Below are 27,458 nucleotides of genomic sequence, written 5' to 3'. Positions count from 1 at the left end.
CTGGGAACCTAATGTAGGAATAATCATGAGAATCTAAAGCACAAGTTGAAAGAGTTTCATAATGAAGTCATACAGAAAAGCAGCTGGGAATTTAGAAGAATGCAATATCCTGAACCAAAATCTAGGAGGAGGGCCACAGGAGCACTTTCACAGCTGGAAATGGAAGTTGTCTGTTTCTGGAGCAAAGTCAATACTGGCACAGAGAAATCCTGACACTTCAGAACCGCAGTGGCTGTCACTGGCTGTACTCCACAAACAAAACCATCCTCAGCTCTACTCTTACTCATTTCACTGTGATTTCTTTCAAAACCCGTCATTAACCTAACGTGTACAGTGAGTTACAGATCATTATAGTAACGAACAATTACTTCTAAGACAAAATATGTCATTAAAGGTAAGGAGCAAGAAGCTTTCACTTTTTGAAAAAGCGAGTTTGAAGTGAGGGGAGTTGCTCAGATTGTTATCAGTGGAAAACTAGCTTCTGTTTTCTGGAAAAGGGTGGTTACTGAGTTAATGAATCACCATTTGGTGCATCTTGTCTGATTATTTTGCTTCATGATGAGCTGCCTTCTGCAGCTGTGTTTGAAGCAGGAAAAGGGTGTTTTGGTCTTGGTGTCAAAGTGAATTTTGTATTCTTACAGAGAGCAAATGTAGTGCCACTGTGCATCTGTCTGTCTGTAGCCTTGAATCTCTGACAGCAGAGGAATGGAGAAGAGGTAAATTTTATGGAAAATCCTTCATGGAAAATGCCTACTGCAGCATTCTGTCAATTGACCCAAAGGTCTGGTGTCTGGGATGCCTCAGCTGATTCTGAAATGGCCTCTTCTCCAGCTAGAACCAAGATTTTGCATTTAAAAGGTGAAAAATAAGCCAACAAGAAGCAGAAATTTGAAGGTCTTAAAACCCCTTTTGTTTATTTCAGATGAAAGGCATACAATTAGACAACTAAAGCCTTTAGGCAGTCGCTTCCAAAATGTGTTGGGGTTTTTTTAGAGACTTTCTCTGCAGTTGTATGTTACTTCCCAAAAGGAGCAAGGTTCATTTGTGTCACTCAAAGGCTGGTTTTGAAGGCCGTTTCCACCATTAGTCTGAATGTACTTCCCGCTGTTTCAGTCAATAGTGCATTAATGTTCACAATAAGCAGCAAACAGCTTTTGTCTGGGGTACAACCAGCTAAAGAACTCTTCTGGGGTTCATCATGGTGCTACTTATTTATTTTTTTTGTGATCTTTTTCTGTTTGTTTTTTTTTTCTGTGCTAAAAAGCTTAAGACATTTGTGATGGAAAACAGCCCTCAGTAAATAAAAGGCTTGAACTCCAGGGAGAGAATACTAGCTAGAAGCAGCACGTATTGAATTAAATTTATTTTACTTTAGCCTGATTTCTTTCATATTATAAATAACATATTTTCATGTATCCATCAAGTCATAAATTCCAAGCTAAGCTGGAAGGTGTTTCATGAAAAATGTGTGTGTTAATAATAGGGAAAAAAAACTTTGAAGTGAGGACAACCTAGAGAGATGAAGTTAAAACCTATTCCCATAATATGATTTTATATACATGAATATGTGTATATATGCAAATATATATATAATATAATTATTAGTAAATATTAGGCATCTTTGAGTACTTGTATAAGTTTAAATATTGCATCTAGGGTTACATATACTACCAGGCTAGTCATGTGTAGCATGTCTATGGAAGACTTTTTCATTTCTTCCTTTCCTTCTGTGGCTCATGTATCTATAGCTTTCTAGCCTCTGTTTCTGTCGGTCACTAAATCTTCAATCTAATGACCTTATCTAATGATCTTATCAGGTGAATAAAATTTAAGATACCTTCTTTTATACTTTAGTCAGAGTCCAGTTTGTATTAGCCAGGATTCTTGAAGGTATGGGATAAATTGGGGTGTGAGGGTGTGTGCGTGCAGAAAAAAGCCTCATGTCCCTCTATCATTATCCCAAATTATAAAATTTTAGAAATAGTTTCAAAAAGCATACATTTTTAGGATCTTAGAGGAAGTTTGTGACAAAACCTCTGCAAGCTCTCAGGAAGGATTAAAATTCTGCCTTGAAGGCCGATTTTGGAGAAGTAATTCCCTACTAGGGGGGTCTTCTAACTGTGGATTTCTTGGGTATTCTCACTGAAGCAAAACAATATCAGAGTACCTTAGGTTTGTGCAGTTTTATGAAACTAAATTCTATCTTCTTTACTTGTTTGAGCAGACACACACCCTGACTCCCTGGGAGGAAAAGCCTTGAACTATTATGTTTCTGTTGGTACAACTCCCTTCCTGTCATTATTCACAACTATGAATATGTTAAGTCTTTACAATCAAAGTAAAGAAACAGTTGTTGATCGTTGCCTTTAATTGTTTTCAAAACATTTATTATTTATTATTATTATTTATTATTTTAATAATGTCAGATATCTTTCAATATTATAAAGAAGTTTTAGAATACAGCACGGGCTCCGCTGTCTCTTCCATGGTAGGGGTGTATACTATACGCACAGTGGAGCCGAGCTATAAATGCTATTGTGCTAAGTATGGATCATCTTGCCTCTATTTTCTAAAATTACACAGTGAACTTTGACAAAGTCTATTGACTATTTTTTAATCAGTTAAACACTTTCTTTGCAGCCTTTTTCATGTTCCCAGACACTTGTCAATTCGTGGCGTCATGTATTTTGGAAATGTTTTCTGAAGCTGTGAACGTGGGAGGTTTTCCTAAGCAGCCTTAACAAACTCTGTAGTGTCATTTAAAAATCACACTTCAGTGAATAGTTTAAGTGTTATTACTGTGGGGATAGTAGATGTGAGATTCTTAATAGAATGTGTTCAGGTGTCTAGATTAGGTGATAGGATTGTGTTTGGTTTTTTTTAAAAAATGAAAACTGAAATAAATAAAACCACAAAGAGTCTGAAATACTCGGGATCAGAGCCTTAAATGTGTTGTGGAATGCGTTGCTTGCAACCCAGCGTTTTCCAACTGCTGCAGATACACACTTCTAAGAATAGTGCGGAGTTTTAAATCCTACCCAGCCAACTGTGTGGGGAATTTTTAGCAGGGCTCTGAGAACCAGCTTTAGTTGTCCTGTAGTTCGGTTCTGTTCCATTAAGCGAAAACAAATACCCCATAACCAGGGCCAAATCCTGGGGAAAGTGACAAAACCCACATGGGTATTGTGTCCACAGCAAGGTGAACTCGTGATTCTGGTTTTCTGATGCTCTTTGAGAACACAGAGCAGTCGTGGTGTTTGGGTCTATGGGCCTTGGCAGGGTTGCAGGGCAAAATTAGGGCTTGCAGACAGCTTTTGTCAATGCTTAGTGCCAGGTGTTGTTCCTCTGAGTACAAGTGCTGCTGGTGGAGGCCTTGAAAGTATAGATGGTTTGGTCTAGAAGGCAGAGCTGAAGTAGGAATACCTTAGGAGAAAACCTTTCTGCTGGAGCTGGGGCAGGGGTGTGTGCGTGTGCAGAAGAGGCAGGGACAAGACCGGAGGTGGTGAAGCCATTCACCAGGTTCCCCTAATGACCAGCCTCTTGTTTGCAGGCTGCAGGATGGGAGCTGTGCAGGTTGCATCAGTTGCTTCCCATCTCCTGAGGCGCGGTCAGACGCCGGCCCTGCTGCCCGGGGGTGAAGCCGCCTGTGCCGGTGGCTGGGCAGTGCCAGGGGTGGAGAGCCCCAGCCTGCCGCTCTCGGGAGCAAGGGAGGATTACTGCTTGCTCCTCCCGCTCCTCCAGCCACACTTTCCAGCCACTTTCCTTCCTCTGACTACTCTGCAAACCAATTGAATTTGCTAATATGTCAGGAAAGCAATTAAAAAAAACCCCAACCACCCAACCCAAACATAACCAAATCAGTAAAAAAAAAAAAAGCCCAAACCAAAACAAAAACGACCCCAAACCTAAACCTCCAAATCCATCAGTGTCCGCTGTGCCGGTAAGGTGAACAGGCTCAATGGGAGACAAGAGGAACAGTAGCGTTAGGGAGTAAGAAGGAATGGGATTCTGGCTGGGGGATGAGCAACATGAGGAGAAAGACGGAGGGAACGTGGCTCTCGTGGCAGCCGTGAGCTGCGATGGACTCTGCCATCTTGCAGGGCTCAGGCTTGCCTTGCCGCAGCGGTCCAGGGACCATGGGAGACCTTATACTGACGTGTATAATAAGCGTGTATGCTCAGCTATTCATCTGCAACTTGAAACTGCTGTGAAAACATGATGACTTCAGACTCTGGCAATCCTTCCTGTGCTTCCAGATATTCCGTATCCTGTGCTGTGGGTGGGCAAAAAATATCCCCCCCCCCAATTTGTTTTGCGTAAGCCTTTCCAAGTATTAATGGAAAATATATACATGATAAGATTATGCAGAACTTTATTGTTAGCAGAGCTGATAAGATTATTTATGGTAGATAACACTCATTGCAAATACAGGCCTAATTTCTTCAGTGAAGGAGACCTATTTTTTGGTTGTGGATTTTGTTATATGGGAGTAGCGAGCGGCTGAGAAAAACTCTCAGCTTGTCAGTCATTCAGCCTGTTAATTTCAGCTGTCTCCTGTTCATTTGCAGGGCCGGGTAGGTCATTTGAATAACATGGGGACTCTGAGACTCTGACTGAGCGGCTGACGCCTGCTGCATGGAGTGCCAAGCGATGTGGCGCAAGCAGCTGAAGCCGAATAGGCATCCAGATGCCTGTGAGATTATATCACCAACTTGTATTTTTCAACAGATTCAAATATTTCACTTCTGCTTGTCATGGCACCGTATAGTTACTTGACCCCTTACCTTAGAGTGTCGATTATTAACTGGGAGCAAACAGACCTTGGTATAATGTGATTTCCTTTATTTTTCTTGTAAGATTTATTTTGATTGTCAGGATTTCAGACCTGTTTCATAGCTCCTTTTTCTTACCAGAAAGGTAATATTATGTTCCTTCTCTTCACCTGAATCTGAAGTGGATCCTTTGAATGACATTGTACTCTCTGCTTGGTATCACTTAGGGTGAAATTACATGAGAAGTTTGAACGGCTATAATGGCTGCGTGGTGCTCAGAAGAGGCATCCTGGTTCCCTCTCTTTCTTAGCCCTGGACACTATTCCCACAGCTTACTTGGCTGGCTGCTCACTGAATCTGCTCACTAAACTGGCAGGGAAGTAACCAAGCAAAAAGGTGGCTGTTGCTGAGCTAATGAGTCAAATCATTGCCCAGAGAAGTCTGAGTGCCAAAACGTGGTAAAGGAAGAGGGCAGAGGGTGGAACTGTGGCTACTGAAAACCACAAAGAAAGAGGAACGAGCAGGGGAAGAGGAGGGAGGAGTAGGAAGAAAGGGAAGTGGTGGCAAGCTGTCAGATAAACTAAGCTGTTAAATGTAAATTTACCTTTACAGATTATTTGACACAATATGGGGAAACTTTTTTTTCCTTTCCTCTGGAGGCTGAATAGGCCTTTCAAACACTGTTGGCAGATCAAAGGTCAATATGTTATTACCATCCGTGAATAATGCAAAAAATAATCTGGCTCCAAGTTGTATGAAAGAATATTTTTGGGAATATAAAAGCTCTTTTATTGTCATGCCTTCTCAAATGTGAAGTTCTTTACTCAGTGACATCTTTTAAACTTTCTGATAAAGAAATAATGACATTTCAGCTTAAAACATTACTTATATTCCAGAGTTGAGATGTAACTTTCCATATTTTTGAAGTTATTTAAAAACAAGCTAATCTTCAACTAATGGTACTGCTTAATTAGATGTAATTTCTGAGGCGTCTTTGCAAATTTCTCTTAGCCTAGCAAGCAGGATCTTTAGTTTATTGGGAGATCCATTAGTCTCTCTAGATTTCTCACTGCCCAAATGCACCTGGAGACTGATGGCCTGCAAAGGCTAGAGTTAGATACTAGTTTAATCATCGATTTTAGGAAAACATTTTTTAATTTGAAAATATTACCGTTGCATTTAGCCTGTAGGTGAAACGACTTTTTGAAAAGGCTTTTGATGCATAGTGTTGATCTGGGAAAAGGGGCTCGTCCAGTAATTTTTCATTTCACAAAGTATTATGATAGCTTGCTGTAAGGGGGATCTAGCTATATTGCCAGACTTACAGCCAATGCAGTAAGGAGACTTCAAGAAGCTGGTTCTTGGGGGTTTGGATTAGAAACTTATTCTACATTTCTTGCTTATAATCATCATTGAATTGGACACAATTAATTTTGGTGTTTGAAGTAAAAATCAGGAACACTGCGGCAGTTCTACTTAACTGCTGTCATCCTTTAATTTGGTTGGTCTGTTCGCTTATTTTGTCTAATGCAGCTCAGGATTGCAATCAAAAGTTGTCATTATCTCACAGCTGCTCAGTGCTTGTATGACAAGTTTTACATTCTTAGTTTCCAGTGGACCATCAGCAATGGGGGAAAAACCAAGGAATGAGTAGCGCGCACAGTAATCTGTCCTTCACTGAAGGAACACCACATGTCAATATAAGTATCAACATCTTCTCACATGGTCCACGCTTCCAACACCAGTAGAAGTTAATAATGAATTTATTTATAACATGTATATCTTTTTCTGCTGAGATTCAGGAACATTCTTTATGTAAATACCCTTTCTCCAGTTGTATGATGTATATGTTAGTATAGATACATTCATATTAACACTTGATTCTCTTAGGAGACAGCCATTTATATTGGTATTGCTTGGAATTTTTACTATAAATCTCAATAACTGTTGCACTGATTTATTGTTGAGTTGTTTAATGTTGTAGCTCAGAAATGGAATAGCTAAAGTTAAATAGATCAAAAAACTTCAATAGCATCAGTTTAGACCTCCAGCTGGCAGAGATAAGGCGCTTTTGGGGATCTAATGATCTATCTGAAGGAAAAGGGGGCTTAAACACAGCTGATGTTTTTAACTCTTTTTAGTCCTAAGAAAGGCCTTATATCAAGGTCATATTATTCTGAAGTGATTCTTTTTACCAGTTTGAGTGTATGGAATTTATTTCATGATTAACACAGTTTCATTTCATATGAGTTGGCCATATCTAGAGAACTTTCTTGCCATTTAATAATTTCTTCTATCACCTCCTAGCCTCTCATTAATTTCATAATTCTCTAAATATCTCAACAAAATGCTGTCAGGCCATGATTTCAGGTTCCTATTTTGAATACTGGTTGTAGCATAGTAGGTTGAAAAAAATTAATAAAATCTGCACCCCACCCCTCCCATTTGAACAACTTCTGCAATTAAGAGCTGTCTTGAGGGACAGCTGTTCTTGACAGAGGCACCAAATGACTTTTGTAGTAATCATTTGGCTTCAGAGAACTTCAGAAGTAAGTTCCTCTTATTGGGAGAGCTGATCACTGGCTTTCTGAAGCTAACAAACACATTTCTTTAAGATATGTGCATGAATTCTCAGGAAGTACAATATAGATCAGAAAAGGAGCAATTTCTACGCGTTATGACCACAACTCTTAGCTATGTTTAACTTAGTTTGGCTATGTTCAGAGAGTGGCATGGGGACCTGTCCTGAAAAATATGTGTGGTGGGCATTTTCAGAACTGTGTGAGTGTTCTGTGCTTGCACTAACTGGCACACGCTGCCAGTTATGTGCTACCATAAGCAAATTAGCAATTAGATTTGACAATGCTGTGAGTGGAATGGGTCTGTTCAGTGGCTCCTGCTAGGGGGTTAAAAGCAGCTCTTCTTCCAAGTCCTTTTTCCTTTGACTGCAACCTTTTGTCTTAATTGCCTTACCATTATGACAGCTTCAGCAAAACTGAGCTGCTGGGTGGTACTTTCTCCAAACTGAGAGTGCCTGCTTTCCAGAAAACCTTGTGTGAGCCTCAGCCTCTTCCCCCTCCTCCTCCCACTTCTGCTAGACATTATCCTAATCCTCAGTCTTTCCCCTACTCTATATTAATCCTCTAAACCCTGAGCAAATCTGTCTACCTCTGTCCGTGCTTGGTGAGGAAGGACCAGGGTGACAGCTTTCCGTGCACTTACAGGCTGCAGTCAAAACTGACCACGGTTTGAATCCTCCCGTTTAATTGTCACTAACCTAAGCAATTATGAAACCCTCAGAGCAGCTTTAAGTGCTTGTAGGACATTCTGAAAATATTTCTTACATACTGGTCCCTTAGGGTGTGTTGTGTATAACGCTTGTGCTGTAGGACCGTCTTTGAGTGAGCGAAATTCAAATACCACTTTTGGAAACAACATGAATGATACAAGAACAGATACATAGGACAGACTTCAAAAGATCACAAGCATGACTGAAGCAATTAGGATCTTATTCTGGTTACAAAGAGATTTCAAAGAGGAATGTGAATCAGCAAAACTCTTGATTCTTCATGTTTCCCTTCTAGAAAATTAGATTTTCTAACTAACCTTTCCTTGGAAGTACTGATTCACTTGTGATTTTCTGCTTCCTGTAGGTAAAAACTATCTGTGGTACAGCTTGTCAAAAACATTCAGCATAAAAGGCAAATATACTAGAGACTACCACAAATCCTCTGGTGCTAAATCAACATTTTCAGATCCACCTTTTGTTCTGTCCCATGCCTGCCCCCTACTCCCTGCTATCTGCATCCTGTCCGTGAATCCTACAGTTATTAGATCCTACAATCTATTATCCTAAATTAACCTTTCAGTTATATTTTTTAATCTAGTTTTGCCTTTAATTTACTTACTTGATCTTTTGAGTGATTAGGCAACAAACTGTGGTCTGATTTACAGGAACACTCCTAGCTAACAAGAGCAATGACTAATCTCTCTAATTTATTGTTACCTCTGTTATCTAGATACCCTTAGTTTCAGTCATGAAAGTAGGATAAGAATTGTTTTAATTCTTTGGGTTGTACACCTTTGAATATTCAATTATTTTGCCATTTAATAATTCTAAATAATTGGATCCTCCCAAGTAATGAAAAGGTTTACAACAATTTGTGAACAAGATGCCATCTCTTTCCGTGTGAATGTGGCATGATTAATAGTTTGAAGTCTGTCGTGCATTCTCACTTATCTGTAGGCTAAATTAGTAGTCTGCTTGGGTTGATTTTAGCACTTTAGAAGTTTACAGAAAATATCTGATGGTATCTGCCTCCAGTCTGCATAGTTATAGAACAGTTCATTTGCCTAATCAGGCTTTTGGGCTTTTTTCCTTTCAAACTCTGGTTTGCAAGGCTCTTGTCAATAACAAAGCATTATGCAGGGGTAGCTGGAGGACTGCATTTTCCTTGGGACTTCTGTATATTGTGAGGATTCTTTGTTAGCAGTGTTTCTTTTTCTTCCTCTGACAATAATGTCTACACGGGGCAAATAGACCTCTGCAGCAGTCCTCTGCAATTCAGAAATAACAAACTGTTCCATATGTGTTTTGTAGTTCTAAGAAAGTGAATCTTACTTTTTTCTTAAGATTCACATGTATAGGAGACATAATGTAAGTGACAGTATTAGTTTACAGTTATTATAACTGAAAACCAGTACTGCTTAGAGCTAAAACAACAGCGGATGAGATTTTGATGTGCCATTGTGCAGTAAGAAGACTATGTTTGTTATATCAAACTGTAAGTGGCCTTTTGTACTCTTCAGTGTTTTGATCTGTGGCACTTTTAAAAAGCAGAAACTGATTGAAAGCAACTGAATTTAAAACCATCTGATTCAACTGGCAATGTCTTCCTGTTAGGTATCTTGATTAGACAATTCTTTCTTGAAGATTAATATATCGGCAGGGAAAATAATGTAATCATTGCAAATTCTTTGTCACTTTAAACAGGAATGAAAAAATGCTAGCTACTTACAACTTACCTTCATTGCTATATGTAAAACTCTTTGCAAGAGAAACTTGTGATATAGAAGTAGAGAATAAATTGACAACTCTTTGAAGAAGAGTTGAGTGAAAACCAAAATTAGTTTTTTGTGGTTTTTCTCACACCTCAACACCATGAGGGGACAGAAATAGTGTTCATAGTCTTGCTTTAAGTGAAACATGAGTAATGCTACACAGTCAAACAGTTTATACATCTACCACATCACATTAAAGTTTCAGAGTTTCTACTGACTTCTAACAAACGATGTTACTTTCCAACTGAACTGCTGTGACATTTGAAGACAGTAAAAGCTGCTTCCACAAAACCTTAAAGCCCTGGCTGTGGCTTCTCTTCTTTGCAGACGTCATTTTCTCTTGAATGGAGAGGAATAATTTTTTCTCAACTATTCTTCTGTACAATAAGTATAAGTGTGGTCTTCAGCAAAAGTTGTTGATTCAAACTGTAGCCTTTACTGCAGTTTAAAATTCCTGACAGAAATGTGCACTGCTACTAAGAGGTAGATAGTATGACCCAGATAATTTTTGGCTTGTCAGTGTAACATCATCAGTTCCAGGCAAAGTGTTGGGTAGGCTGATACAAGATCTAATAATCTATTAAAGGAAAGTGGTAGAGTGAGTACCAATACATGGGAAATAATTTCTGTCACTCTATGTTGCTTCTGGGGGAGGTAATAGAGTAGATACATTATTTTCATCGATACCTTCATTAGGAACCAAATTTATGTAAAGCCAACTCAAGAACACAGATTGTGAGAGCTAAGAAGTAAAAGTGACAGGCACAGGGTGATCCGGAACACTAGCACACCGTACACTTGTAACCAGCATCCGTTTCAATACTGTCAAAAGCAGGGCTGTATGTCTAGGAGGGATGAAATTGCTCAGATTAAGGCACTGCCCTGAGACCTCATGATGCTAAGGAGATCTTGGGGGGTCATGCTGGATAACCAGATTAGTATTAACTTGATAGAAAACCTGTAGCATAAAGGGCTAATGTTCTAAAGAGATTGGAAGTTCTTCTGTATTTGGGAGTGAGTGCAACTGTCGCGGGGAATAGGTTGTCCAATTTTGCTGGCAATGTTTCAGGAGGGATGCTAAAATCTGACTGGAATGTTATGAGAAGAATGACAGAAGGATTTAATAGAAACTATATTCTATTATATTTATAATATATTTTATAGATATAATTAGCGTAACTTATTAAATAGAAAGTTAAGTGATTCTTCAGGAACATTCTGTAAGAAACAGAAATTTGACAATAAAAGGCCTCTTCTTTAGAAAAAATTATAATGAAATTCAGTGATCGGATGTTGAAAGTTGAAATTTCTGCATGCTAGAAGAGGATATTAAGCAGTTAAGGCAACAAGGTCTGAGTGCAGTCTCCACTGCTGCAGACTTAAAAAAGCAGATTCCGTTGGCCTTATAATCAATGGACGGTAATTCCGGGGCAGTGGCAAAAGCGAAATGATGAAACCTATGACAAAACCTGACAAATTTCTTAGCATGCTCGGGAAAATAACAAATGAGATGATACAAAAATGGCTTAATTGAAGGTCAGTCCAACTTGTTAGTAGAGTTTTAGGCATTTACTGAAATAAGGGTCTCAAAAATCCCTTACATGGGGCTGGTATTCCCTTGTTCGAACATATTCTACCACCTCAGCCATCAGAAACACTCTTTGGTCTTCCATGGTTTCTCTAGATCTGTTTACACCTAAGCTTTCCTTAGAATCTTGGCCAGCACTTTCTAGTTTTAATGAAACATTTCCATGTTTTTCTTTGAACATAAAGTTTTGTAGTGGTTGACAGACACAAGTGAGAGTGCAGGTGGGAATAAGACTTTTCCCTTATACTAAATTTGTTTAAGATTTATACCTACACAATATATTTCTATTCAACTCTTCATCTACCACTTTCTTTGTAATTAGTATCAGATGAATGAAGACAAGTAAATTATTCAAGTTATGTAGAAACAAATATATTACTGAATAATTGAAAACACTGCTTACAGGACAATTTAAAAAAAAAATCTTATTGGTATTTTTCCAATTTTGTTCTGACTTTTCACATTACCTGAAGACATTTTTAAAAAAATCTAACATCAGAATTTGCTATTTGTTGTGGGTAGGTGGTGTTTCTGGCAGTTAGCTGTCAGTATTCTAATAGCATCTACAGTCCTACTGTACCAGTTACAGAATCTGTTTGTTGTGACAGTTGCTGAATCCACTCGCTTGCAGCCTTCCTTTTGGAATTTTGTACATTTTAAGCTGTTTTATATAATCCAGAACCAGTGATTTTTCAAATGGGGACTGGATTTGCTGGGGTTTTTTGGTGGTCTGAGTAATGAAATGAAAGTATAAGGACTGTGTCTTTTCACTGTCTTATCATGAGCCTACATGAAGTGTGAATGAGCTTGTTTAAGTCAGGAAAATACACCCTGCTCCATTGTGTATTTCCTGTTTCCCATCCAGCAGATGAGGAGAATAATGCTTTCCTAGCTCACAGGAAAGGAGTACCATAGTTAAACATGGACTACTCCTTGCACAGCCATTTAGATGAGATTTGACCTCAGAACCTACCTAAAATTATGCTTGGATGTTTGGTAAAATAAGTGTTAAAAAAAAACATCACTTTAAACAGCCTTTTTGATTTATAGGCATCCATGCGAAATAGAAATGGCAACTAACCATAGCGATAATGGAATACTGCCAAAACTGTCCTACCAAAATGCAGGCCAGTCCAGCCCAGAAGAGAGCTGAAACAGCTGCTTGATTCCTGTTGAAAACCCTGGAAGTCATAACCAAGTGCTCGCTAGGAGCTGCCTGTGTTTCAAAGGGTGTCTGTTCTATTTTATTTCTGTTGCAATAGGCTGCTGCATCTTACTGGTCTCCATAGCTTTACTTTTTAACAAATTATTTTGTATGACGCAGACACAGCGCAGGCTAATATACTATAATCATTAGCAAATGTGATTTGCCCTTGAACAGTCTCCTATGCTAATCGTTTTATAGAATCATTTAGGTTGGAAAAGACTTTTGAGATTATCAAGCCCAACTGTTAACCCAGGACTACCAAATCCATCACTAAACCATGTCACTAAGCACGGCATCTGCACATTTTTTAAATACCTCCAGGGACAATGGTTCCACCATGTCCCTGGGCAGCCTGTTCGAGTGCTTGACCACCCTTTCAGTGAAGAAATTTTTCCTAATATCCAATCTAAGCTTCCCCTGGCACAACTTGAGGCTCTTTCCTCTTGTCCTGTTGCTGTTTATTTGGAAGAAGAGACTGACACCCACCTTGCTACAACCTGCTTTCAGGTAGTTGTAGAGAGAGCAATAAGATCCCCCTGAGCCTTTTTTCTCCAGGCTAAACAACTGCAGTTCCCTCAGCTGCTCCTCATAAGACTTGTGCTGCAGACCCTTCACCAGCTCTGTTGCCCTTCTCCGAACTAGCTCCAGCAGGTCACTAGCTGTTTCCTCCTGGTCTGTGGGGACTCAGTTCTCTGCTCCTCCTCATCCCTGTCTTCCAGCTCGGGGGTCCGAGTACCCAGAGGGAAGCTGGTCTGGCTGTTAAAAACCAAGGCAAAGAAAGCATTGGGTACCTCAGCTTTCCTCATCCTTTGTGGCAATGTTCCCCCCACAGCCAATAAAGGGTGCAGATTATCCTTGCCCCTCCTGTTTGGAATGTATTTCTGAAAACATTTTTGTTATCTTTTACTGCAGTGGCCAGCCTGGGTTCTAGCTGGGCTTTTGCCTCTAATCACCCTGTGTAACCTCGTGACATCCTTGTAGTCCTCCAGAGCTGCCTGCCCCTTCTTCCGAAGGTGGTAAACTCTTCTCCTTTCCCTGAGGTCCAGCCGGGCCAGTCTTCTCCCCCGCTGGCTCATCTTCTGGCACATGGGGACAGCCTGCTCCTGTGCCTTTAAGACTGCCTTCCTGAAGAATGTCCAGCTTTCCTGGACCCCTTGGCCCTTCAGAACTCTCTCCCAAGGGGCTCTGTGTCCACCAGGCTCTTAAATAGGCCAGTCAGCCCTCCAGAAGTCCCACGCAGCGGTTCTGCTGACCTTCCCTCCTTGCTTCTCCAAGAATCATCTCACGATCACTATGCCCAAGGTGTCCTCTGGCCACCACATCACCCAGGGGTCCTTTCCTTTTTGCAAACAGCAGGCCCAGCGGGGCAGCTCCCCTGGCTGGCTCACTGACCAGCTGCGTCAGAAGGTCTCTTCCACACACCCCAGGAACCTCCTAGGCTGGTTCCTGTACACTGGCTTGTATTTCCAGAGGACATCTGGTACGTTGAAGTCCTCCATGAGAAGAAGGGCTAACGATTGTGAGACTTCTGCCAGCTGCTTGCAGAATGTTTCACCTGCTTCTTCATCATGGTTGGGTGGTCTATAAGGCTCCCACCAGGATATCTGCCTTGTTGGCCATCCTCCTGATCCTTGCCTGTAAACACTCAACCCTGTCGTCACTATCGTTAAGCTCTAGGCAGTCAAAACACTCCCTGACATACAAAGCCACCCGCTGCCTCTCCTGCCTTGCCTGTCCCTTCTGAAGGGTTTGTAGCCACCCTCTGCAGCACCCTAGTCGTGAGAGTCATCCCACCATGTTTCTGTGATGGCGATTATGTCCCAGTCTTCCTCTGCATGGTGGCCTCCAGCTCCTCCTGTTTGTTGCCCATGCTTTGGGCGCTGGCGTAGATGCCCTTCAGCTGTGCTATTGATCTCACCTCCCGCACTGGCATGCTGCCCCCAGGCTCGTCTCTGACTTGGTTCTGTTCCCTTCCCCCTCTGAATCTAGTTTAAAGCTCTCTCGATGAGCCCTGCTAGCTCCTGACCTAGAATCCTTTTCCCCCTGAGACAGGTGAACCCCATCTGTTGCCAGCAATTTTGCTATTACCATCCTTTTCCAGGAGTAGTTACACTTGCTAAGAGCAACCTGCCCCTGTGGATTTTGCCAAGGGAAGGTCCTGTCATGTGATTTAGTACCTCTCAAAAAATGTCTCTGTCTGGCTTGGCTGCCTTCTCAATTCTTTGCACGCTGAGGCTGTTAGAATATAGCAGGCTGACTATCTTCGCAGAGGGCTATAGTTCAGGTCTCCTCTTAGTGCCCTTTCTAAATCAGCAGCCAGACTGATGTTATGCGTTAGCAGATGACAGCACTTGGGTTGGTGATGAGGGGTGGCATTTTTCACCCTGGGAGACTGGAGTCTGAGCCAGGGGCTGCCACTGAATTTTTCCTCAGTCACAGCTTGTGCAGAACTGCCTGGTGGTTCCGATACACAGCAGAAAATGCAACCAGTAAGCAGAGCTTCTGGTGAATCCTGCATCTCCTTGCATTCAGGGTTTCCTTAGGGGTCAGCCTGATGGCATGAAGATGAGCTACCTGGGAGGAATGGTGCTTCTCTCACTTGGCAGAAGCGCTCTCTCTGTTGTATTGCAGCAGTATCACTGCCTCAGTTTAATCTTTGTGGCAAGGATGTTGGCTGCAGTAGGCACAACTGCTCTTTACAAAGGCATTGCTTATGTGACAGGCTCAGCACATTAGGGTGTTTTCAAGAGGGCTCAGTCAGCTTTTGTGATACTTGCAGGCAGTTTTCTGAAGGCCCAGGACAGTGAGCTCCAGAGAACTCTAGAAACTCTGCCTCTGCCTTTGTCAGCAGTGCGGGAAGTCTGTTTCTGTGTGCAGCAAACACCTATTTGTGCATGGAGCGCCTGCAAGTTCGCTTGTTTTCAGAGGGGCTGTGTGTTGGCTTTTGAAAGGAGAAATGTAACTTGCCAATAACTGAGCTTCTACTTGGTGTTGAATTCCTTCTGCCTTGATAAGTGGTATTTGGTGGTGAGAGATTGTTGTACGGTGTGTATACAGCACAAACCACAGTACTGGGCAGAAGAGGTAATAATACCTCTCTAGCTGCCTGCGCATATTAGAAAAGTGTGTATCTATGAACATAAAATCTACAAATCCAGATACCCCTCTTATGCACATATCTCTATAAATAACCCCTCCTTCATGCAGAGAACTGACCGCTGACAGAACAGCCTGTGCAGTCTGTTACAACCGATGGAGCTTATTGTGCTCCGGTCATACTAGGTGTTTTACAAATACTTTGGCAGGTGATGGTGCCAGTGGTGAGCTTCTAAACTAAGAAAATAAAAGGAGCCTTCGTGAAAAAGTTGGCTTTGAATATGTGTTGTTCTGTATGTGCTACCTTTTCTGGTAATATTAGCAACCTTATTTATACCAGGCAAAGTGCACTGTTGGAAAACATGTATTTAATGTACTTTAAATAATGTAACATGATTCAGTGTTTACTGTGACCAAAGATCATCTAAAACTAGCTGGACTTACTTAGCCTTGCACTCCCTTAATTCTAGCTGTAGCTAGATAACTAATTTTTTAGTTCAGTTGTCTGTACTTATTCTATACAAGACCCTGTTTTATCGTATTTATAGTGTTTTTTCTAAAAAATACCTTCCAGTTTGGGTACAGAACTGCCTGAAGGGTTACAAAATTTAATGGGAAAGGTAGGGCATAGTGGGTCATGGTACTGAACACACAAAATATGAGAGTAAACTGATGTTTCTGATGAGCAGCGGGGGGAATTAGGAAAACATACAAGAAGCTTTTTATTAGTTTGATTTCATTTTTCTTTTTGTATTATTTGATGTCAGTGACTAACTTATAGATGTACCTTAGCACCTCTGGAAACATTTGAATAGATCATGCTTGAACTTCTGGAAAAGCTCTTATTATAAACATATCCTCAAGAACACAGAAAACAGGGAAGAGATGAGGATCAGAGATCATGATGAACATCAGGAAAAAGTTAACCGATACATGAGAAAGTTGCTGAAGAAGCACTATGATCTATAGTTTCATGATCTATAGTTCGGCCTTTTGTCTGGCCATCAGCAGGTATAGAAGAACAAAGCTTGAAAGCTCTTTGATCAGCAGTTCAGCTCCCACGCCGGGAATAAGGCAGGGCTTGCTCAGCTGATACCTCATTCTGACAAATAAATTGAGTTACAGGATGGATATAGAGCAGGAGTCAGTGTGGCATCAGTAAGAACAGTAATAGGGTAAACCTTTACCAGCCACTGTTTGCAGGAGAAGTAGGAGCATGGAAAGGTTAACCAACAGTACATCTAGTATTACTTGTTCAGCCGGAGTAAAGGAAGCACTTTCAAATAAGGAAGCATAGAAACTGGCCTTGCTCCAGGGATGAACCTGCTAGGGCTTGTACATCTCAGCTGTCTGTTGTGGGCGTGTAGATTCTCTACATGTTTCGTCAGATCCTGGCAGGGTCTGCACTGCCTATGAAGAGGGTTGTATTGTGTTCTGTCAGGTAAATATGGGATGACACAGTAGCTTAAGTGTGGAAACAACACAACGAGCAGTCATCAGACTGCATGAAACTCCCTGAGAGCGGAAAAACACTGCTTCAGCTAGGATTTTAATTTAAGAAAGAGTTTTCTCTCTTCTGAAGTCCTGCCATGATAATGGTTCTTTCTAAGGGCACCAGCAATTCCCGTTGCATGTTTTGGTGCTGGATAAAACTGATGTTGCCGAGGATGTGTCCATAGGTGCTTGTGGACTGTGGCCCTGGGAGCTGCGTGAGTGCTAGCACACGCTTCATGTTACTGATTGTGATCCTTCCAGCCTGCAGCATAGGGAAGTTAATATTAACAATTCAATGTGGCTAGAACTTAATTACAAGGAGCCTGATCTTCAATTTATAGAGCCTGATTCTCTATATTTGTTCATCAGTTCAGACCTAGCTTAAGTCCCTCATGTCTGATGTGTGACCTTGACAGAGTTACTTCAGGTTTCTGTCAAGAATGCACAGCATCAGGCCTGTTATTCGTGAACAGCTCTGGGTGCTATCAACTAACGTGAGGTTCCAAAGAGCTTTAGTCCCCTGAGTTATAGCACAAAGTTTGCTCCTGGGGGTCGCGTGGGAGGGAAATAGCTTTAATTTTTTTGAGAGATCAAATTTATCAAAAAAGGTTCTGGCTGTGCAATGTAATTTCTTTATAGCATCTGCTGGGATATTGCAAGCTTGGGCTGAAGGAGGGGCCAGCCAAACAGCTTAGCATCTCATCTACACTGAGGGAGCCAGCCAAAAGAACATTTACTCTTGTAATGCTCAAAACTGGCTGGAAAACTAGAAGTAATTTTCAGTGGTGTGAGTAAGGTAGATTTTGGCTCATTCATAGACTCCTGGGGGTAGTTTTCTAAACTAACATTTCTTGTGGGTGTTTTCCTAAAGGCACACACACAATCTTTATCCCCCAGCATCAACTTTGTAAGGAAGATTGACTATCATTGTCTGTTCTTTTGACAGATGTTGTAGGGTTATGCTGGGAATAATAAATAACCTGAATCTGTCCTTTACCTGGGAGCCCTTGAAAAGCTCTGTGTAGATGGGAAGTATCACTTCTTACCACTGTTCAATTCTCATCTCAAAGAAGGTAATTTCTGTGTACTCTTGGAAAGAAAGTATTTATTTTGTAAAAAAAATTCTTGAACTTCAACCAAAAATCCTACTTAGTGGATGGACTGTGTCCACTTTACGCTCAGTTTTGCAGGAATCACAGTGCCTGTTCCAAAACAGCAGCCAGGCATTATTAGTTTATCCCTAAAATCTAATTCTTAAGTAAAGTAATATGATGGTAGATAGATACAGTTTAGTTTTTGTTTCACTATGTAAAAGAACATTTTGAAATATAAAGATTGATTAGAAAAAATTGTCATCTTGTTATAAGGAGTTTCTCTTATGGAATTTGCTGACTGTTTTTGGACTCCGCTGAGCAATGCCAGGGCATGGTGATCTCTACTGTACAGGGGCTGAGGAGGCAAAGAGCACCGAGAAATGAAGTATTTCTAGTTCAAAACATATAAATACAAGATCTGTCCGGGCAGAATCAAGGTCAAGCTTGTTGCCTCAAGAGAGAGAATCTTTATGGGAAATGGCAGCTAGGGTTTAAGTCAATAGAGGAATATGTTTACCTGCTTCTAACTATGAGACAAACTGTATTAATGTGCTTCAGTACATTGAATTACTCTGCCGTACAATTAAGAGCCTCTGCCAAGAAGTTTTCTTGAGAAGATAAATCGTTGATTTCTAGCAGTAGCACGAGGACAAATGGCAGTCAAGACACACATTATCCTGGCTATCCTGTAGTCAGCTGGGAACTCTGCACTCCTGCATTAGGGGAAAAGGAAATAAGATTACCCTGACATTACCTGAGCCTTCTAGCTTTCATTTTGGGCTAGTCAGCCATTACCAAAACAAACAGGCCCAAATTCATTATTTGGGTACCTTTGAAGTCAGAGGAGTTATAATTGTATTAAGTTCCAAGCTTCTTAGTGTAAAGGTTGTGCCGAATCTTGCAGGAGAATCCCCTTTTGAGAGCTTTTCCCTAATGGAATGCAGGGTTTAGCATGGCTTTTTGTTATTCATCATGAGTCACCCTGCTGCCTGTTCAAAAGCTGCATTTGCAAAGAAATGTTTTTGCCTTTTCTTGGTTTCCAGTAAAAGGTGAAAAAAATCTTATGAAAACAATTAAGAAATGTACTTAGGCCTATCAGTACTCTGTGAGTTAATGAGGAGGTGGGTCAGCTAGGGTAAAGATCATTTCAGCGTTTTTTTCCCATTTTGTTTCCATTATAGGTCTTTTGATGCCCCAAAGACTATACAGGGCTCCTTTTGCTATTAGAGTGCTGTCTATTTACCTCATCCTCTGTGCTGTGTGTAAAAAGTTATGATAGGCCTGGTGTCTTTGGAGTCTTTGACCTAGGTTACAGCCAGGGCCACTAGCAGGGAAAAATGTCTGTTCTTTCCCCTCACTCTTAATGTAGGGACTGATTTTATCTCCCTCTTAAGCTGAAACAAAAAGTAGTAGTGGTCTGCACAAATGTTTGCATGATCCCACTAGGATAAGCATAACCCATGTTCAGATTTTTTTTCCACTGCAGCACTGCTTCATACTCCCTGTGATGGCCTTTTCCTTGGAGAATTGAATTGCTTTTTCTGTACCTGATAATTCCCATGGTAGATTTTCCTCAGTACTCTGAATTTAGCGTCACATTATAATGCCTTCAACAGGACTGAAGCTCATCACTTGAAATCTAAATCAAGGTGCAAATACTTGGCATTCCAGTCTATGTAGCAGACAAATACTTACCTTCAAGTACTTGCTTTTGGGAGGACATCACAATGAGACTCTGATGGACAAACCTAGGCTTGGAGACAAATGTTTCTTATTTTTCCCACTTTATTCTCTTTCACATAACAGCTGCTGTATTTTCCAGCCTACTGTTTCCTCAACTAGCATTGCCAACATTAGCTGTTTCCAGACTAATGGAAACTGTCCTCTGAATGAAGCAAGTTGTACTGCCATCTATTTGAAAATGGAAAACACTTGTAATCTTTACATACAAAGAAATAAGATCTTACCATAAATATAGAAGCAAAGCACTGTTTGTGCCCAGATCTCAAATACATCTTTAAAATAGCTGTGAGCTGGAAGAATGTTTGGGAATGCAAAGGAAGATGAGTGCTCTAAACATCTCATTGTGAAAGGCAAAAAGTTATTCTTTTATTTGTTTCTTGAGCTGTTTATTCCCACAGGAGATAGCCTTTTGAAGAAGGAAATATGGCAAACAGGAAAGGAAGGCATTTAAGGAAGAAGCACAGCTGTGGCCTGAATCATTGGCTTGGCCTTGCCACATTCTAGATAGAGGAATAGAAGATGAATGGATTCACACCCAAATTCCACTGTTGTCATCAGCAGAAACTTTAGAACTGGGCTCAGGAACCATGTGTCCACCTCCATGTGCAGCTGTTAAAGTGCAAGGATCTCTGAGCCTGTGTCCTGACACACGTTTCGTTGGTTGATCTCATTCTATAAATGGGAGTGGTCAGGTATTATTGGTGCAACCACAGTGATAGAGAAGTCTGTAACCTACCTAAGAGAGGTCTTGTGTAATTGTTGTGATAGGGTTTCATGGTCCTACAAGTCTGGCCTTTTCTGTTCTCTAGTCTGCGTTTTTAAGCCTCCCAAAAGAGCACAACTGCCATCCTCATTCTTTTTCTGCAGTCTGCAGCCACAGTGTTGTATGGTATTCTGTGCAGGACATAAAATGCTGATCATCTAAGTAATTTCTCAGATTTATCTAGTGTATGGAATAACTCTTAGGTAAGGTAGTTTTGCACATTCAAAAATACCTCGATTAGAAAATGGAACTGCAGAAATGAAGCTACAAGTAAATGAATGTGTAAAAATATTCCAACTTTCTGTAATAAGCTTTAGACAAACTAGATTTCATAGTTAAATATTAAGATATTTTGATCTTCCTATCTTAAAGCCAGATTAGGAAATGGAAATGGATTATCAACTGAATGAATTGTCATTCTGTTGTTGTTTATATATATCACAGTAAGCCGTGCTTTTCTGTAACTTTCATGCGGCAACTACCAGAAAAGAACACATAAAGAATCCAGCAAATAGTACTGGTTTACATAACTTTATTTGCATATCTATATAGACTATGTGATTGCTAGAAATGGTTTCTTTGTAGGAATAATGTGTGACAAGTCATCCGTCACTTTATATCTGGTCCCCCAGCAGATGTTTTGAGAAGTTAAGGAACTCTGCAGTAGCTTCTATATGTTCGTTTTCATAAAACTGTCGGGCCTGTCAAGTGGTTGCTGCATCTATGATCTCTCAAGAGTCTTTCTTATATTTGTTAATTGCCTGCAAATTGCTATGGTATGCTTATTTCAGGGATTTTATTACAGGCCAAAGGTAAGTACAGTGTTATAAAGTAAACCAGGAAAAAATTCATCTCTTCTCCCATGATTTAATTTGTCCAGAGGTCTATGCTGATTTTTCACTTTGTCCAAAGTAGAAAATTATATAGGAATCTGAGAATTAAACTATCAGCATAGGACCACTGAGGTATAGTTCATTAATACCACAATGAAACCACAATCAAATATTCTTGAACCTGTTTACACTGCTCGACACTTTAAAGTTAGACTACTACTATTACCATCTATTAAGCGTGAGACCTTCCTATGATGGGAATATTCCTTATCAGATCTGAGTAATCTTCCTGTTGAAATATCTCTTAGTCAACAGATGGAGTGGGAATCTCCCTAGCTGATTGCTAATAGATAAGTGCTGCTCATTAGAGGTTTCCCTTTCATACTTAGTGCTTGCCATCTAGACTTTGGGAAACTTGATTCTTGTAATCTCTTTAGTAATCAGGACAGGCAAAGGTACATGAATTAAACAGAATAAGAAAACTGTGTTGGCTCTAGCATAAGCAAAGGAAACCTTTCCAAAATGCAAATAAGTGCAGGTTTAGTGCTATAGGTAGAACCCCCCCCATAACTACACCTTCATAGTGTTTGCTAGGAATCACATTGCCTGCTGGCACGTATGGAAATGGACAGTAGTGGGGAATCTGGCACACTGTTTCCAGAGTGGATTGTGGATTCCTGCCGGATTCAAAAAGTTGAAGTGTCTTTAAACAAATAGAAACAGCTCTCTTAAGTCATGAACATGTTCTGTATCAGTTTACTCTGAACCAAACACCTCCATAAAGTCACCCTGTTTTCTTACAGAGAATACCACCTGAGAACAGCTGGGTAGGTGTTCAACTATGGTTACTGCCACTGAGTCCTGCCATGTACACGCTGGTAGACCGTAGTCAGACAGGCTATTATTGCTGTCACTCTGAGTCAGTCCAGAATTCCCCTCAGCACCCAGCTTTCCCTCCCTCCCCTGAACCCTTCTACCTTCAAACTTTCATGACATGATCTATTATGCTTTTTCTTCACTTCTTCTAAGTACTTAAATTAGTGAGATCATACAGGCTCCTGTTGCTCTGTGCACAGATAAACTTTGCTATCAGTTGCGTAGCTGGTGATCTTGTGACTGATCTATACAAGTCACAGCCTGAAGGTGATACGGGCAGTGCCAGGCAATCACGGTGCTGCTGTTTGCTGTCTGCCTTTTGCTCTATATAGCCACGTTCTGTAAACTTCTGACACAGTCCCACCATGAATTTTTTAAAAAACAGGTATTTGATGCATATTGGAAGAGAAATGGCACTAAAGCACTGCTGAAAAACTGGAAAAGATTTATGTTCATCCAGGTTCTGGATTTCTGAGAGGAATTTAGAAGCACATAAACACTGGGACAATTTTATACATCCTTTCTTTAGGAAAAAGGCTACAGAAATCAGTGGCTGCTCGTTGGACTGAAGCTGCCAGAATTTGACTTCAGCCTTCTCTGTGCCTGAGTTTGGATTTATTTTCATTTTTTTAAATGACTGATATTTTTAAAACCAAAGTCAGTGAAAATCTTCTGTCTATTAACCTGCATCTGCCTACTACCTCTCACAAGGAAGTTAGCAGAGCAGTTCTTTGCTGAGACAGACAACCTGAGATTAAGCTAATTAAGTACCAATATTGTTCACAAGTTTGTGGGAGAGTGTCATTCCGCCAATTGCATGTACAAGTTTCACTTTAAATGTAGGGCAGGCCTTAGATTCCCTCTGCAGTCAGTGGAGATGGGTATCTCCAGAAGGCACTCGGGCCATGCCTAAAATAGATTAATCGCTTTCTGGAAGGGACCGTCTCCCCCTGCTGACTGCGGAGCCTCTGGCTGCTGTTTTCCTGTTGACAAAGCAATGTTCTTGATTCTTTGTATATATAAAAAAACAACCAACAATGCAGGTCAGAACAAGTCTAATGTGTGGGCAAATGAAAGTCCGCAGACCTTGAAAATATATTAAATCAACATTTTAACATGAACAGAAGCGTTTATGTTGCATTTCCACAGCAAGGTACATTCTTTATCCTTCTAATATGGGCATTGAGGAGTATTAACTCTTATCGGAATGTTGACTACTGTCAAATCTAGGAAAACCAAAATGCCATTCTGGAAGGGAAACAAGCGGGTTCTTTGTCTGTTATGCCTTTGTCAATGCTGCACAGCCCAGTACTGATGCTTCTGACAAGGCCCAACCAGCCTCACAGTAGGCAAATGAGGAATAATCTGCCCTTCCCTCGTGGGCCTTACCTGATCTGTAGCAATTACAGATTGGCTTGAATTTGGAAATATCAAATCATTTTTCTACAAAGCTGACCTCCTAATTGTACTTGAAAATTCTGGAAATAATTACTTAATCCCTTTCTTAATATTGAATTGTACGGTTCAAAAGCCACCCGTGGCAACAGCTTGATTACACAGTGAGTGTAAAAGTATTATTTTGATTTTCTACCATTTATGAAATGCCTCCTTGGTTTTGAACAGAGATGCACACAAATTAGGAGGTTTTCATTTTCCTTACTTTTGGCTGCTCCTTTCTGCATTGTTTCTAAAGTAAGTGATTTTAATATTCTCTGTTTTTCAGGGAGTCGGGTCTTTTTTTTTTAATCTTTCCCCATGTCTGTCCTAATTCTCCAGAGTCCTTTGCATAGATGCAGAGATCAGAGTGCCTATAATATTTTAGAAAATGTGCTAATAATTTATATAAACATACTCTAACATTCTGTTATTCACAGTTTCAGTCTCCACGTATCTTCTTTGCATTTTTAGCTACATCTGTGTACACAGATCTTCATTTACCTAAGGTAATACCAATGTCCATTTCTTGACCAAATATTGCCATGTAAACATACCTACAGCTAATTCAGAGTTCAGCAAAGTGTCCTAATAATTTACACCATGTTTATCAACTTTGATTTTATTTTCTTATCTTCCTGTTCATTCACCCAGTGTGGTTGGATCCCTTTGTGTAATAATTTCAGTTTTTATTGTAATGTGCATGTTGTGTTGATTGATAGTGGATCTGAGATTCTACATTCTTAGGTAGAAGTAATAACCCATGGTAATCTGCATGGGAACACTTTAGTTTGCAACTAAGCATATTAAAGAAAAAACCCAACTATGTTACATTATATGTATTATTTACATGAAATAATCAACACTAAGAGCTATAGTTAAATGAGTGAGAAAGAAAAAAGCATGGGAGAAATTCAGTAATTTTTAAACTAATTCCTAATTCACCTGCTTATTTCTCTACAATAGACAAATGTCTCTACCAAAACAAGTCCAAAACTATGGATGTCCATGGTTTTAGTTTACCACAAAGCAGGCAAAAATTACTATGGTTAATTTTCTGCTCTGAGGATTCAATCAGAAATAAATATTCTGAGCATCACCATTAAAGCAGGATGAGAGAGAAAGGTAAACAGCTAGGGGAGACTTCTTCTTCATGCAAAAGGAAAGCCCCTTGCATTTAAAAGAGGCTCCATCTGTGCAGACCAGTTCTATAGACAAGGTGTGAGTCGGGGAGGAGAGGAGCAAAATGCAACAGAGAAAACTGGAAGAGAGATTGAAACAAAAAGGGCAATCTGAAGATATAATTCAGAAAGGCAAGAAAGAGAGGGTTGAAATTATCTGTTTTCAGCAAATTAAAGAGAAGGTTAAGTTACCAGAGTGTTTGAAAGGTGAAATAACCAGTTTTGAGAGTGAGACAATCCGAGCAGGAGATAGAATTTATGGAGGTTAGGGACTGAGAAGTTAGGTAAAACATGAGCTTCATGACAATGTGACTTCTGATAATGGAATCATCATATAAGACAGCAGAAAGCTCAGTGTGGGGAATGTTTAAGGCAATCCATTGCTAGATATAGATCTGATGTCCAAAGAAGTTGCACAAATCAAAGCAAAAGTCACTTTGTTTATGTTTGTTTCTCAGTGATGTCTCTCCTCATGATGCTTTTCGATGCCTTTCCTGATCATACAGAATGTTTAAACTAGAACTGGCTAATTAGACTTTCATTTTAAAGTAAATAGTTCTGACAGTGAAAAGCTGCGGTTTAAATTAAAGTCAGACCACACAATCTGTGTATCTATGTAAGCTGTGATTATTGCTATGCGTGGCTGCTTTGCTGATGGGCAAATCAGCACAGTGACCACAGTGGTTTTTCTCTATTCAGAATCACTCTTTAATACCGTTTAATGTTCACAGAGGCAGGTTTAGAACACTTGGATTAAATTTAACTGCGTTTCAATATCCCCTTCTTCTTTCTTCTTCACCTGGATTTCTGTCCTCTCTCTCCCTGTTTTACCCTTGTCTCCCAAGAACAGTGGTAGTTACAGTCACACAGATATTTCAAGATTTGTGTAGTTCTAACTTTGAAATAGATACTGATCTATTGTGAGCTGGCACAAATGCATTTAAGGTATGTTTGATTAATACAAATAGTTCTCTGTCCTGTCCTCTCACATCTGAAAGCCCAAGAACTCATAATCCATATCCATACCATAATTGCAGGTGTATAAACTAGGAAATTTTTTTAGTAAGAAAAACAAAATTAAGAGCAGGATCAAAATACTATGAAAAGACTGATTTTGACAATCACATTTCTTAAGAACAGTATGTGCTCTAAATAGATTTTAAGAAATTGGGATCTTACCTTTTTTGTCTTTGATGTTCAGAAACCAAAGCAGCAGACTGCATTTTAATGTCACATTTAGTACCACCACTTTGCAAATGATGACAAGGTGGAAGGCTGAAAGAACAGTCTGAGATGATAAATCCTTTTGATGCTGTTTTACGGTGCTTTATTCATACACATATCCATCCAGGTGAAGCTTGTCCTTCTTTTGTGGGATTAAGAAAAACAGACAGAAAAAGATATTTTAGAAATATCCATGGTGGTAGGGCTAAAAAATACTTGCTAAAGAACTTTCATCTGATAGATCGGTTACCATCTAAGGAACCTACTTGTCTTGTTTGCTGGTTATAATCTAGTAAATATTTAACTTGCTAAATAAGAGACTGGGGATCTGTGATTTATAAGTGGGTGTAGCCCTTACTTTGACATTTATTGTGGCCCTTTGTTCTGGACATAGCCTAACTAAATTAGCAGGTGAGGTAAAGATTGTGGTGATCTACTGTAATTTCTGGATAGATAAAAGTGGTAGGCAGGTGTCAAAGGTTACTTGTAACAAAAATGATAAAATGTTATATCATGAATTGTTTTAAATGAAATAAGTGTGTTCATGGTCTTCAGGAAAAATCACAGCAAATGCATTCTAAAGTTTAACTTCTGTGACCAGGAATGCTAAATTTTCTCAGATATACAATCGGAGTACTATACTGGGTATGGAATCAATACCTGTTTTGTTTCATGCAAAATTGCTTTGAAAGCAATAATTTCATGGCACCTCTTCAATTTTCCTCTGCCAAGTTTCATGACACCTTGATTTATTGATCTAGTGGTGTGTAAAGAATGAAAGGAAATGTGTTTCTGTGTTTGACAGGATGCCATACTTGCTCTCTGAGCCATATCTCGGGCTGTGCAGGATTCAGCATACATCTCTGTAGCAGAGAGTATCTGCATCAAATCTGTGAAGGATTTGGCCAAAAGAATATGCAGTCTGAAAATTTCAAGCTGTGTATTAGACAGATTCAAAGATCTGGAAAAGCCACTTCTCTAAACAGATACATTAGGAACAAAAAGTTAAGGAAGTAGGGAGATTGGGAAGAGGTTAGAAATGTGAGAGACCATTTCCACTTGCAGTGGAAGATTCAGGGGATGGGAAGTCTG

The 27,458-nt window shown here is 40.0% G+C and overlaps 1 protein-coding gene across 1 annotated transcript in view; it reads left to right on the top strand.

Annotated features, from left to right (window-relative positions):
* The window catches only part of PLPPR5 (phospholipid phosphatase related 5), a 262,285-nt gene that overhangs the window by 23,434 nt on the left and 211,393 nt on the right, over positions 1–27,458 (top strand). The window contains exon 2 of the mRNA XM_080407158.1: positions 18–27,458. This exon is cut by the window's right edge and continues 18,986 nt beyond it. The gene's annotated coding sequence lies outside the window, so the exon portion shown is untranslated. The remainder of the gene's footprint in view (positions 1–17) is intronic.

Source organism: Falco punctatus, assembly GCF_963210335.1.
Source record: "Falco punctatus genome assembly, chromosome: 11".
NCBI lineage: Eukaryota > Metazoa > Chordata > Aves > Falconiformes > Falconidae > Falco > Falco punctatus.
This window is presented reverse-complemented; position numbering and strand designations above follow the sequence as displayed.